This window comes from Manis pentadactyla, chromosome 11, assembly GCF_030020395.1.
Source record: "Manis pentadactyla isolate mManPen7 chromosome 11, mManPen7.hap1, whole genome shotgun sequence".
Lineage (NCBI taxonomy): Eukaryota > Metazoa > Chordata > Mammalia > Pholidota > Manidae > Manis > Manis pentadactyla.
Genome location: NC_080029.1, coordinates 35418465 through 35432442, shown reverse-complemented (window position 1 = coordinate 35432442; position 13978 = coordinate 35418465).

Below are 13978 nucleotides of genomic sequence, written 5' to 3'. Positions count from 1 at the left end.
AGACCGAAAGGCAGGATTTCATCCTGGTGGACATGGAACCAGGTCTCAGAGCAGAGGTGGGCACAGGCCGCCATTTGCCAGGCTTGCTATTTGCTGTACCACTTAGCCACATACAGTGGTCTGAGGACACTGATCATCTTGACCTTTCTTTAAAAGAAAGTATCAAATAATGGAGAGATGAACATCAAGCTGCAAATAAATGCTTTATGGTTTTAAAATCTAAAGGAAACACTATTTTATCTGAGTGTGGTGCAAAAATTCAATCACATCCATTGTAGGAGAGCTTTAGTGCCAGGTTAATGAAATGACCAGAGTGAGCCAGCAGCCCAGGGCAGAGCCGACTGCCAGGAGCGTGATGTCTGAATGGGCTCCGCCAGCTCTGTTTAGGCTTTAGGCCTGGCAGTTGACTATTGTTTTCACTGTCTATACCTTCTGTGTACTTTCTTCCAGTGACAGACTTCCTCCTCCCTCTACTTGGGCTTGTGACCCAGGAGAGACCCCAGAGTCCCTCATCCCCAGCTGCAGGGGTAGGTCAGGGGTGGACAAAAGGCAGGGCACCCAGAGTCCTTGCCTGAGATGGCTCTGGCCTAAGTCTAGAACTCTGGCCCCCATGGGCCCCGGGGGTGGTATGCAGAGAGGGCCTCCAAGAAAGAACGTCTCGGTGCTGTTGTCCTTAAGGCCACTGTATCCATATACTTCTTGGTTTAGCATTTTCTTCCCTTTTATGGCATAAATTAATTGAATTGAGTTTCTGTTACTTGCAACTGAAAGACCTTTGTGTAATACAGAAATGAGCCCAGGGTTTAGGTCTGAAGGTACATCAGTGAGGCAATGGTTGCACATGATGAGATTCTATCTTCAGTCCGCTTAAACACAACAGTGGTGCATTGGCTCCTGGAAAGGGAATGTTCTGGAGACGCTCTCATTTTAGACACTCAAATGGTCTCTTCTGGATTCTGCTTTTTCTCTGAATCTTTGCTCTGTCTTCCTCAGTCTTAGTTTTAGTCTCACTGTGGTCCTCTGCAGGGTGGTGGATATCCCCCACCAGCTTCAGGCCTGCAGAACCCCCTTAGGAGCTTCAGGCCTGCAGAGTCCTTATCCTCACAGTGCAGAAGGCAAATGACTGTCCCTTTCCCAGCACCAGATTACCCCCCAGTGAGCCAATCACTGTGTCCAGAGGAATGGCACTCCAGCTGGTCAGGGCTGATCTGTACATGACCCGAAGGCCCTGGAGTAGGATAGGCTGAGCCACTTAATAATAACCAAACAAGCAGGGTCATTATCATAGATCTGGGGGAGGGCTGGTCTCCCTCTGTCTTCGGTAAACCAAAAGCTACACAGATGGGCAGGGAATAAGGCTGTAACAGACTGAGCCCAGAGTACAAGGAACAGGAAATGCAGATTAATCACTCTGATGTGGCAACAGATGCAGCAGGGAGATGACAGTCAGGCACCCAAGCTGGTGGAGAAGTCCTCTGGCCTCACCTGGGAAGGCTGGACCCCGAGCACCTGCCCTGCACTCGTGAAGAAGCCGCAGCAATGCACATTGCAGGTGAAGTGCGGTCTCTGGGGAGGGAATCGGTGCAGGCAGCCTGGCAAAGCCATGCCCAGTAGAGCAGGGCGTTGGGGAAGGGAATGCAAAGAGGACGAGCAGACAGCGTCAGCCAGAGATCCTGCACGCACTGGCTCGGGCTGGGGCATCCAGCCGATGGAGGAGAAGTCTGCCCGTTGGGACTTTGCTCTACTTGTTTGCTCTCTCCCCTGTTTCTCCTTCCCTTTTTGTTTAATTTACAGCTCCTCTCTCCCTTTGGCATGAGCAGTGTGAGAAGGGAGGGAGGACTGAATGTGTTGTGGAAAGCAGATACCTTGGCTGGGAGCCTGGGCTCCTTCTAAAAAGACACAGGTATGTGGTGGCTACAAGGTGTCACCTGGGATTTGCTACCATAAATGGGTCAGGTGTTAAAAAATGGTCCTTAATGAACGCTGATGATCTGAGAATGCTCAGCATGAGGTGTGCTATTCAACTCCAGGCCATGGAATCGGTGAAGGCCCTGGGCAGCCAGTGTCTTCCCAAGAAGCATCTGAAGTGCCCCAACAATATCTCTGGGTTGGGGGACTGGGTGTTGTTTTAGACTCACCCTGCCTCCTCTCAGCACCTGGTGTTCGGAGAAATGGGTTGGCAAGAAATTGCATACTGAAAATTGAGTCAGAGGGAAAGGAGGTGCCTGGCCTCAGAGGAGAGCTATGACTTTGTGACAAACTAAATAGTCGCATCTCCTTCACATAAAGGACTTGGTCCCGGGAGGGCCCCAAAGCAGAAAGGGATCCAGAGGCTTGTGAAGTTGACTGTGCAAGTCCCTGGCAGGGCCATAAATCCATTCCAGCTGAAAAACTGTTTACTTATGGCGCCAAACCAAGCAAATCGGGCCTTAATAGACTAAAGCTGGTTGGCTGCTTCCATTCTTGATTTTGGTTCTGTCCACAAAATACTGATTTAAAGCATTTTTGATTTCCCAAACTCCACTCAAACCTGGATGAGGAGGTGGTGTAACCTTGGCTTTAAGCAGGAAAGGCCAAGGGAAGGGGAGGCAGGCAGTGAGGGGTTAGTTCCAGGCCCAGATTCCATCTTCTTGGGGTGGGGGCCGTTACAGTCTACCCAGGTGGCCAGGGCTGTAGCAACAGAGACCTGCATTCAAGTTGGATCTGCAGGAGATGTCAGTAGGGTAGAAGGCATGGTTTTTGCCCTTCTGGAGCATACAGTCAACTAATAAATCAACAACAGACCCTGTCAAAAATGTCTAGAATGTTCCTATTAACTGGCAAAAAATAAACTATAAATTAATGCAGCCTGGACAGTCCTGGGAAGGACGCTGTGTGAGAAGAGGAGATGGAAGGAAGAGAAGAGGGCTCATCCGGGCTGGGCCTCTGGAGGGTGGGAGAGGGGCTTGGCTTAGGTTTTAAAGGTGGAAAGAGAAAACATGGCAAACTCATCACTCACTGTACCCATTGAGAGCCCACTCTAGGCGGGACTGGGCAGGAGGGATGGGAGGAAGAAAGGCCACAATGCTTCCCTTATCTCCTGAATTCCAGTGCCTCTCCCCCCAAACCCCCCCCCCCACAATCCCCAGCAGAGGTCCACCCATGTGGGCAAGGAGGAGAGGAAGGTGGGAAGGAGCAGGGTTCAAGAAGATAGAGTCTAACTAGTACTTGCCCCAGAGGACTGGTTGTAAATAATTAGGACTTAGGAGTTGGCCCTGTGTCGCCATGTGATAGGACATGTTGGCTGGTCTAGGTCTCCATGGGTGGGTGAAGTTAAAGATTACATCTCTCTTAATTTCTCAGCTGCATTTGGGGATAATGACTGTCACAGTACTTTATTTGCTCTGATGAAATTGAATCTGCCTCTGAGCTCCCACTTACCAGTGGTAGGAAGTCAAGCTTGGTTCTAGGTCAGCCCCACCCCTCCCTTGGGATCTTGGAAATCTCAGAGGATCCAGACAGAGCAGGATCTTCTGGGGCAGAGCCTCTGGTCACCACACCTTTAGGGTCCCTGCTGAGGGAAGGGCCCGAGGAACAGGGCGGCCTGCTGCTTCTGGCCGAGTAGGATGTAGGCTTAGGCCCCCAAGCTGCCAGGCCTAATGCCTGTCTCCTGGGCGCCTGCACAATGGCATCTCTTCAGAGAGCGACCCAGCCACCTCTGGATGTTGTGTGGGAGTGGGGTGGGGGCAAGTTCATGCTCCTCTTGGCTACTGCCATCCTTTCCTGCCCTTTGGCTTGAACAAATGACCCATGTTTCCTCCTAGAATAGGCTCTTTGCCTAAGTTGCCCTGTGGCCAGCCTCCTAAATTGGCATTGTCTTCCAAACCAAGGGCTTCTGTGTGGGGTATTTTGTAGGTGGGGGAGAGGAGGAATGTGTGCCTGCATGTGTGTGCATGGCTCTCCTTTGGGCATTTACAACATCTGGCTATAGCCATGAGATGCAAATGCCAGGAAAACACCCCTGGCACTAGGGTGCCCAGCTGTCCAGTGCAAAGGCTTCTTGGGATGGGAGAGGGAGAAGTGCCCCTGACCTTGGCTCCCACTGAGGCCAAGCCAAGGCAGATTGATCTCTCAATAGGTGATTCTGCTCCTGCCTGTTGGCACTGGGGCCTTGGTGGCATTGCTCTGTCTGCACCTGCCTAGTGACACAGAGGCAGAGATGCTGGGGGGAGGAGAGACCAGGTCCTAAGAGTGTCCTAGTTCTCTCTCATCCCCATACCATTATCATCACCTTGAACACACACACACACACCCTCCAAAGTGCAAAGACAGAAAGCCAGGACTGACATTTTGGACTGATTGCAACCAGGAAATGACCACAGGATCCCTCAGAGGAGCTCCATGGGGCAGGGTGGTGCCTCTCCTGGCTGGGCCTTGGGGACTGTGGCATGTTCTATGGTAGGTTTAGCAAGTGGTCCAAAATATGTTAACCCGCAGGCAGTGTAGAACACCCACCACATCTAAGGGACTGGGGCGGCCCTGTTCAGTGACCAGAATGTCACAGATGTGTGAGTGGAAAGAGCTGTGCTGATGGGGGCTCCAGCCTGAGCCTTAAGTAGTGTCTTATGCCTGCAGTGAAATGGGTGAGCTGTATGTGAGAGGGCAGTGACCCTGAACCCTGTCCTCCACAGAGCCCACCTCCATTCTCTGCTGGGCTGGGGCACCTCCTGAGCCACTGTGCTCTCAGGAGGAGTGGGCTGGGGCAGAGCTGGGGTGTGTAGTCAGCTCCCTGGCAGGCTGTGGTAAGGTGACCCTCAGAAGCCAGGCAAAGCCTGGGGACCTTGCCAGGAAGCTGAGTGGAGGTTGCAGCTGCTGAGCTCCGGGGTGTTCATATTGATGCTTATTTGCAATGGTTTTGCCACCAAATACCAAGTGCATCTGGTGCATGTCATTCTCAGTGACCCCATGGGCCTGTCGCATGTTCTAACAGGTCATGATGATCACATCTCCGGAGGACTTCCTCCTGAATGATAGGCTATCATCTGAAGTATGTGGCTCATTTGGCATTGAGTTTAGCAGGTGATCCAAATTATGTGTTAATTGAACCCAGGGAGGAAAAGAAAATAGATCCAAATAAAAATGTGGAAGAAAGGCTGCCCAACATGAAACTGTCGAGTATTCATTGCTCACCATTGGCTTCCTTTTATCAAGTTGTTCGGCTGGTTGCAATAATATACTTAAAAAATAAGCTCCTCTCCTAATTTGTATTGTCTGTATTTGCTGTTGCTGGCCTCACCATTACCTCAGCTGTCTTCACTTCAGAAAGCCAGATGTAAGTAACTGCTCAGGGCACTTCTGATCTCTCACTGGATGACAACTGCTCTTCTAGCATGTTCTGCCAGCCTCTGCTAGGACTAGTTTTAAGAGGATCCTGAAATGAAGTCCTGCCACTTCCCCTGGGGAAGGACTACTCCATGCTTAGATCTTATCACAAAGACAAATTTCCCCTTGTTATTTTTCCCCAACTTTCTGCTCTAAATGTCATCCTGGCAATCATTAATCACAGTGAATAGGAAATTATAATTAATAGGGGCCCAAATCATTCAAGTGGAAGATTACTCTTTTGAATTCTTCTATTTTTCTTGGAAGATGTCCTTGAGTTAATTATTTAGTATTTGGGATTTCCGCCCCCCTCTCTCAGACTTGTTTATGAAAAAAACAAATTGATCACAGTAATGTGGAGGGGGATGAAGGGATTATGTATAATGTATGCAGAAGGCAGATGTTAAAAATAAAAACAAAGCTCCAGGGGCTTTGCTGCTCCCCCTGCTGGCTTTTTAGGAAGTAAAATGAGAAGCTGGGCCCGGAGCTGCACAGATACTCAGGGTGCTCTCAGAGTACCGATGAAACACAAACCCAGTGGAGGTGTGGGCATTTTCAGGTTCCCTTAGACGCCAGGGGCAAGAATGGCCCCGGGGCTGGGCACGGCAGGTGAGAAGGTTCCCTGGGCCTGCCGCGGGGTGCACTGCGGAGTCCTGCCTTCTTAGGTGGAGCCACCTTGTGCCCCCAGGACAGTGAAAATATATCCGTTTGGGGAACGTGGGATATCTAAGTCCTAAGCTGGAAGGCAGAGGCAACCACTCAACAGTCAGCCACGGGAGAGTGTAAATCAGAAACCATGCAGCTGTCGCCTCCAGAGCAAGGGGGAGAGGCAGAGGGCGGAGTCTGGAGTCCTCACAGGCCTCTCTGTTCCCTGGCCTGCTGGCATCGGCTTTGTAACTCAAGACAGCGTGTCTCCTGGGGCGAGGGTCCAGATCATGTTCGCAGCTATGCTACCTTCCCACGTGGGCCTCATTGGTGCCACTTGTTTTTTAAAAGGGCAGTGAGACCTGGTAGGATGTCGAAAGCCACCGGCTCCTACACAGAGGCACTGCCGGTACCACATTCCTGATGACCCACTGCCACCCCGCTGGCCTTGGGTGAACCCCGAAGCATGGGCTCCTCAGCTGCGGTGGGCTCTGTCATGCAGAAACGGAGCACTCAGGTGGGGCTGGGATCCTGAACTGTGCGAGGGTGGGGGTGGAAGGGCAGCGCCTAGACCCCAGTCTGAGGGACTAAGTTCAAGGCTCCTTCGCTCATCCAATCATCAGGCATTCACATCATTAGAAATTTGTTTGAATAATGGCAATAAACTGCCAAGTGAGTCCACATGACTTAAAAAAATTGTTTCCAGCACTGAATGATTCCATTGTTGGTGAAGATGGCCCCAATTCTTCCCCTCTCTATCCTTTTTTTTTTAATGTGGTTTTGCAGATCTCTCCCTAAAGAGAGGCACTCTAGCTCTCCTGCCCTGGAATCCGGGCAGTTCCCCTGACTTCCTTTGACCAGTAGAATGTGGTGGCAGAGATGGCGCGCCAGTGCAGAGCCCGGGTCTCAAAGGGCCTTCAGCGCTTCTGCGCGCTCTCTCAGAACTCTGTCACCCTGAGGACGAGCCCAGGATGGTGATGTTCTCTGTCAGAACAGAGGCCATGGGGGAACAGCCGGTTGTCCTGCATGTGGACATCACAGATCATCTTACAACCTGCTGCCCCCAGGCATGTGTGAGAGCCCAGCCTGCATGAGGAGAGCTGCCGACCCCACCTTCGGCTGGCTGCCGGGGCTCGAGGGAGCCTTGCTGAGGTCAGGGGGCGTCCCAGCAGGCCGTAGGCTTGTAAACAATTATCAGTGCTTACTGTTTTAAGCCACTAGGTTTTAGGATAGTCTTTTACACAGCAATAGCTAAGACACACACACACACGCACATGCACACACACATGCATGCACGCATGCACACGCGTATCAACACTTCAGTTGACAAATAGAACCAAGTCCCAAATTTACCACTAATCATGACAAACGAGTAGACAAGGCAGGATCTGTCCTCCAAGCCTGGAAGAACTTACTGATATTAAGAATTTCAAGGATGCCCATCAGCCAGGGCTGTGGGAGGTATATTGGGGATTGGTCCCTGGAACTCTGTCCATTCTACCAGATGTCCTGCGGCAACTGTGCTGGAGACCTTCTTGCCTCCTGTGAGGCCTCTGTGAGCCTACGGGCTGATGGGCTATTTACTGCTCATGGTGGGGAAGACCCCAGGACTGTGGATCCACAGCAGGCCTGGGTCAGGACGAGGTGTGGCAGAGGGCTGGGCATATCAGGCAAGGGAAGCCTGGTTTTGCCTAACATGGCACCCAGACTGGCTGGCTGAATGCTCCCCATTATTCAGGGCAAAGCAAAGAGTAAGAAAGGAATGGCTCATTCCCATAGGGAGTAAGGGGAGACCCCTGTGGTGGTGGTACAGTGAGAAGGCCATGCAGAGGTGGAGCTGTGATCTGGGTTTTGAGAGGGGAATATGCCATTCTTTATCCTTCTGAACCTTACCGTCACCACCTTGTGGAGAGGCTGCTGGCTGGGTGGCTGCTGGTGAGAATGTGAGAGAGACTAACTGCTGATCCCAGTTCTTCTCCTTTAGGCAAAGAAATTCTGGTATGTTTCAGAACAGAGGGATCACCAGGGTAGCTGTGGGTGCCCCGAAACCAAGGCATTGTAACTGTTACTGCTGGTTATCAGAGGTCAGCCAGCAGGCTCCTCTGTGTGCGGATGCATCGAGCCAGGGCCTGTGCGGCTGTCCCTGCAGGCCCACAGTGCTGGTATAGGGTAACACTAAAGCTAGCTTTGGACCCAGATACAGAGCAGGGAATCTCTCCATTGTAGTTCTTGGGCCACCTGCATCAGGTTCCTGTTGAGGGTTTGTTAGATATGCATATTTCTGGGTCCCCAAAACCTACTACCTCAGAATGAGGGGGCTGGGCCTGGGAATATACCTGCTGAGCAATGTCTCCTGATGATGCTTCTAGCCCACCACGTGGGAAAACCACAGTGTGGAATACCCTGCCCCGGCCCTGCCAGCCCAGCAGGCAGCCTCACACACAGCCTCCAAGGCCAGGGGGCCAGTAAATGCTCCTGCAGGCTTTCAATGACCCTTCCCTCCAAATCACTGCTCCTCTATATTATTGGCTTCCAAACAGATTTGCACACCAGAATTGCCCAAAAAGATTTTTCTAAGATATATATTTTAAGTCCCCATCCTAGACCAACTGACATAGGATCTCATAGGATGGGACCCAGGAATCTCCATGTACTTTTAGAAAAAAATGTCTCCCCAGTGGACTCTGGTGCTCAATCAGGTGAGGAGATCACTGGGCTCTACCCACTCTGGGTCATACGCAGGTGACACCAACAGATGAGGACCTGTTCTTAAATCAATGCTCAAAGATCAAAACCCACCACCATCCTTTTACTCAGGGTTTATATTTTTTCCCTTTTAATTTGGGGGCACTCTGAGTCAACTCATTTTTGAGTCTTTGAAAACCAGAGGGAGAACAGTGAACATGAACTTGTAGGAGGCAAACTGAAAAAACATGCCATCTGCAACAAAATCAGCACAAATTCCCCGAATGGCATCCTGCTGCCAAGACAATTCTCCAAGGCTTCGCTGTCTGCCTCAGTAGAGCACAGGCCCTGGAGAGATTCAATTATCTTCCACTCATGTGCTCTTAGGGAGCCCGGCAAGAGAAGGGACCAGAATGTTTAGTAATAAAAGTACAGAGGTTTTAGAATAAAGGGAAGGGCAGGTAAGTCAGAAGTCAGCTTGTATTTCTGTTGTAGCTTTGATTGCTAATCATTAGCCAATAATTCAGTTGTGATTCTTGCATTATTAACCTAATTGGAAAATAACTGATGGACAGTGTCATTATTAGGTGCACATATCACATTTGAATGTCCATTCATTCATTCAACAAATGTTTGTTGACTATGCGTGAAATAGGGGACAAGCCGTACAGCTTTTGCTGTCGAGTTGCTTATGGAAAGGAGGTGTGATGTTAGACAGGGACTAGAAATTAAGAAGTTTAAGGGAGATATTGTTCAGCTGGGTGGAAATAAAGAGCTTTTGATGGAGGAGTTTGAGTTTGAGTGGGGCCTTGAGATATAGGCTAGATTTACAGAGGTAACTTACTGGTGGTGGGGAGGAGGAATGGCGGTGTCGATACAGCGCACAGGTAGGTGGGTGTAGCTCTGGGGACCAGGGCGGTGTTCTGTTTTGAGCGAGAGTTTGGAGAGCTCTCATGTTAAGAAGATGATGATGGCAGGTCAAAGGATGGCAAGCTTGGAAGTGGGGCAGCCCGCTGCCCTCTTCCAGTGCTCATGGAATACATGACCAACTGATCCTGGGAATCTTTTCCACTCGCTCTGGGTAAAGCTTTAGAATTCTTTTCCAGGTTGTGCCCCACACAGCCACCACCCATTAGATGGAGTTGGCCCACGAGGTAAAACTCATTCCATGCCCCTCTTTGCCCTTTTGAAGGCCAAGGAATTTGTATTTTATTCTGGAGACAATGATTGGAGGAAACCGTCTCCTCCAACCCCACTGTAGGGGTGATAGAGTCAAACATGATCTTTTGAATAATTAATCTGACAACAGAGTCAGGAAAGTATTGGAATGGGGACAAGGAGTGGCTGAGGCTGGAAGACCAGTTAGGAGGCTGTTGCCATGGGTTGGTCAGAAGTAATGACAGCCACGGTTAGGGCAGTGGCAGCGACAGTGGGTGCAGAAAGGAGAGGACAGGAGCAAGACACCTTTTAAGGATAGAATGGGCAGAATGTGGAGGCTTATCGCATAGGGGGACCTGCGAAGGGGAGAGATCAGAGGCCTCAAATGTCAGAGCTGAGAGTGCGGAAGCTCCAGCAGGGGCAGGGGACTCCGAAGGAGAGGCAGGCTTCAGAGGAGCACATGGTGGATTTAGTCGTGGACTGAGTTTGAGCGGCATGACATTCAGGGGGAGATGCTCAGGAGAAGTTTACGAGCAGGGAACCAAAGTGAGGGAAAGAGAGGAGCTAGAAATGCACATTAGGGAATCATGTTTACAGGTGATGGATGAAGGTATAGGAGTATGAAATCATCAAGGGAAGGAATATAGAGGAAACAGGAGGAGGAGGGGAAGAAAGGGGAGGAGAGAGGGGCCAATAGCAACCTATGTGTTGAAACTATTACAGAACAAACTGTGTTTATCCTCCTAAGTCCAGTTGCTTCTAGCTTATTTGAAAATAACGATTTTCACATACTAAAAGCCCCTGGTAAATATACCACCCTTTACCAACCCCATCAACTGGGTTCAGGAAAAGACTTAACACTGAGATACCAGTGATAGACATCACAGACTGGTCCCTGCGGACACTATGCCGCCACACAGGCACGTGAGCATATGTGCAGTGGTGCTGGGGAAAGCCCTCCTGTATTGAGGAACCCAGTACCTTTTGCCTTAAAATGCTCGCTCTCCAGCCCTGCGGTCTGGATGCAGGGCAGGGAGGGTTTCCCAGACTTGGTCGTCAAGAGCGCAGCCCCTGCCTCCAGCCAGGGAAGCAGATGACTGCCAGTCCCTGCCTGATGACCATGTGCTTTGTGGGATCGGAGGAGAGTGTCCAGGACAGAACTCTGGCATAAGTGGGCCGGCTGACCCCTTACTAGAGCATCCTCTTTAGCTTGATCACTGAAATGGGGTACCGAACCAGGCCTAACCCTGAAGCCTGAAGGGTCCCCAGGCCACAGATGCAGAACACTGTGGACCCTGCCTGCAGGTGCTCGGGAAACCCCTTCACCCCCACTCACAAAAGTATTTAACCAGTTCAAGCACGTTGCTGGATCCCAAAGCAGGCTGCTGAAGGAGATCAAGAGAAACATTTTGCAGAGATGTATGCTGAAAAAACCCTTTAATAAATGAGGTGACGCTGTGTAAATTCACGGACAAAAATAAACTCCCATGTGGATTGCCTGAAAGCTCTTCTTCTTGGCCATCCTGGTAGCCCCACCCCCCAGACTCTGCCTGTGCTCTGCCCTGTGAGCTATCCCGGTGGCACTGCATCCCTCTGGCAGCTCCGGCCCATCTGCAGCCCCCTCCTCACTGCCGCCCTCCTGAGTCACTGTCATTCCCCCTTCCCTCCTCGCTCTCCTGCTCGCTGGGTCTGCCTTGGCTTTCACACGTTCATCATCTCCTTGGCTGCCATCTCCGTCTTGGCCAGGTAGGACTCTGCTCTGCCTGGAGGGCCCCGAGCCCCCTGTTTGTTGACAGGGGACATTCCTGCCCCCCTGTGGAGGGTCACAGCTGCTTTCCCGTCAGAGGCATCAACCATGCTTATTTTAGCTGATGACAGCATTGCCTTTGCCTTTGAAATAGCCCCAGGCCTCTCCCTTCCTCTGAGGCACAGCAGTCTTCACGTCTTCCCATACCAACACAGCAAGGTAGTAATGGTAATCATTTTCTGGATAGTAGCGGTAGTAAGAAGTGACCCAGGTTGCACTTACTGTGTGCCAGGCACTGTTCTAAGATCCTTACAAGAAGAACTCATTTACTCCTTACAGTACTTATGTGTAAGGCTGAGGTAAGCACTTTTATATATCCCCATGTCATAGATGGGGAAACTGAGGCCCAGAGAGATTAACTATGCTCAAGGTCCTCAAAAAGTCCTGAATGACTGAAACATGGTAATCTCTAGATAAACACTAGCTGCCATGCTATTTCTATTATTAGTTCACATCTGCCTTCATCTGGTTGTGGTCTGAGGAAATGCACCTTGTCTTTCTGAGCAAGTCTCAGTGTCCTCATCTATAAAATATCAACAGTCTGTAAGCTCCCTTCCGATTATGCTTTTCATCCTCTTTGCTCATGTTGTTCCTCCTTTTTCAAAGAATGTTTTCCCAGGGAGCTTGTCTCTCCAGCATTTCCTGGATTTTGTGAAGAAATAATTGCTTGACTGCTCTGGAAACTTCAAGAAAACAACTTGAAATAATGCCCAAAGAGCATTTGGTCAGCTCCCCTTTCTATCAGAGGGTTTTGGAGTGGCAGCTACCGCAGTTGTCTCAGAGAGCCTTCATCAAGCCCGCGTTGTGCTGCTAATCAGTGTGTCTGACCTGAATTCTGTCTGGGAGAGGCAAGCGAGGAGACGGGAGAGGCTGGGCCGATCCTCAGTCTCTCTCCCCGGGTAGATCTTGTGTCTCCACTGCACTGGGCAGATGAGGCTGCACCACCCTGGGATTTGGCCAGAACAGAGGCTAGGAGCAAGGGCTCCTGTTGGCTGTCAAAGGGTTTCCTTCTCTTGGAAGAACCACAGCGACACAGGGGCATTGGTTTTGCTTCCTGATCTGTTGCTATTCATAGACGATTGAAGTTCTGAACTCCCGGTCCTCCAGAGAGATGGGCAAGCCCACGGGCTGCTGCTATGAGCTTAAGACAGCAGTGCAGGCAGGATGTCCTCTGATCCTGTCTTGTAAATTCTAATAGAAAGACATCATGGGGGCTCTGGGGACTCTGACCAGAGTGCTGAGAGACAAAATGTTAAGAAGGGACAACCGTCTTTGAGTCCTGCAAAGCGCCGGGCAGTGTCCTAGCCAAAACAGCCCAGTGGAGCCTGCCGGGTATTAATAGCACCAGCTAACATTTATGGAGTACTTACAGCATGCCAGCTGCTGTGCTAAGCACCATTTAATCCTTGTAATGCTCCTCTTATTATTATTATCACCGCCAACACTTTGCAGATGAGGACACAGACTAAGAAAGGCTGCAGGACTTGCCACGGTCACACAGCAGCACCAGGTTGTGACACCAGGGGCTCCCACCCTTATCCATTGCACTTGATGGCCTTCCTCTTGTGTCCTTGGTGCTAAGGACCCCAGTGCAGATGAGGGGGTTCAAGGACAGGGTCTGGGTTTGTACCTCAGGGCACCTCTGTCCCAGGTCTGGGTCTTGGTGCTGTGGACTCAGAAGGTCTGTTTTCAGTCATCTGGGGGACTAGGCCTGGGGGAAAGAATTCTTACCAATCTCCAAGGGAATTCTGGACATGGTCATGCAGATGTTCATGTACAGGTGGCCCATACCAGCTGTCTGTATGATAACTCCTCCGGCAGATATCTGCTCAAGAGACTACCTGGCATGTAGGAACATTGCTCAAGGGACATCTCCACCAATGAATAACCCCCCTGTTCTCTAGGGATCTTCCTGCCTGGTTTATCAGTACTGGTCTTTGGAATTCCGACTACCTTCTTTCTTGATCTTTAGCAGTGACACTCCAATACCTTCTTATTGTCCAACTTCTATTTTCCAGTATTTCTCTTTAGGCCCCCAAACCTTCTGTCATTACAACATTGCTTTAAGAAACCCATGGTAGAACTTCTGAGATTAGTTTTATTTTACACGAAGACACTAAAATTTCTGCCTTTCAAAGAACAAATGGAGAGAGAAGTGGATTCGGAGGCAGGAAAGTGGGATGCCAGGCTCAGCTCAGCTCCCATTGAGCCACGCAAGTCAGCTCCATGGCTGAGTGGTGGGGATGGTCCAGTGTATCCATCTGACTTCTTGGCCTGGAAGAAACTCAGCATATACTCCCACCTGGGGCTGTGATGGCGAGA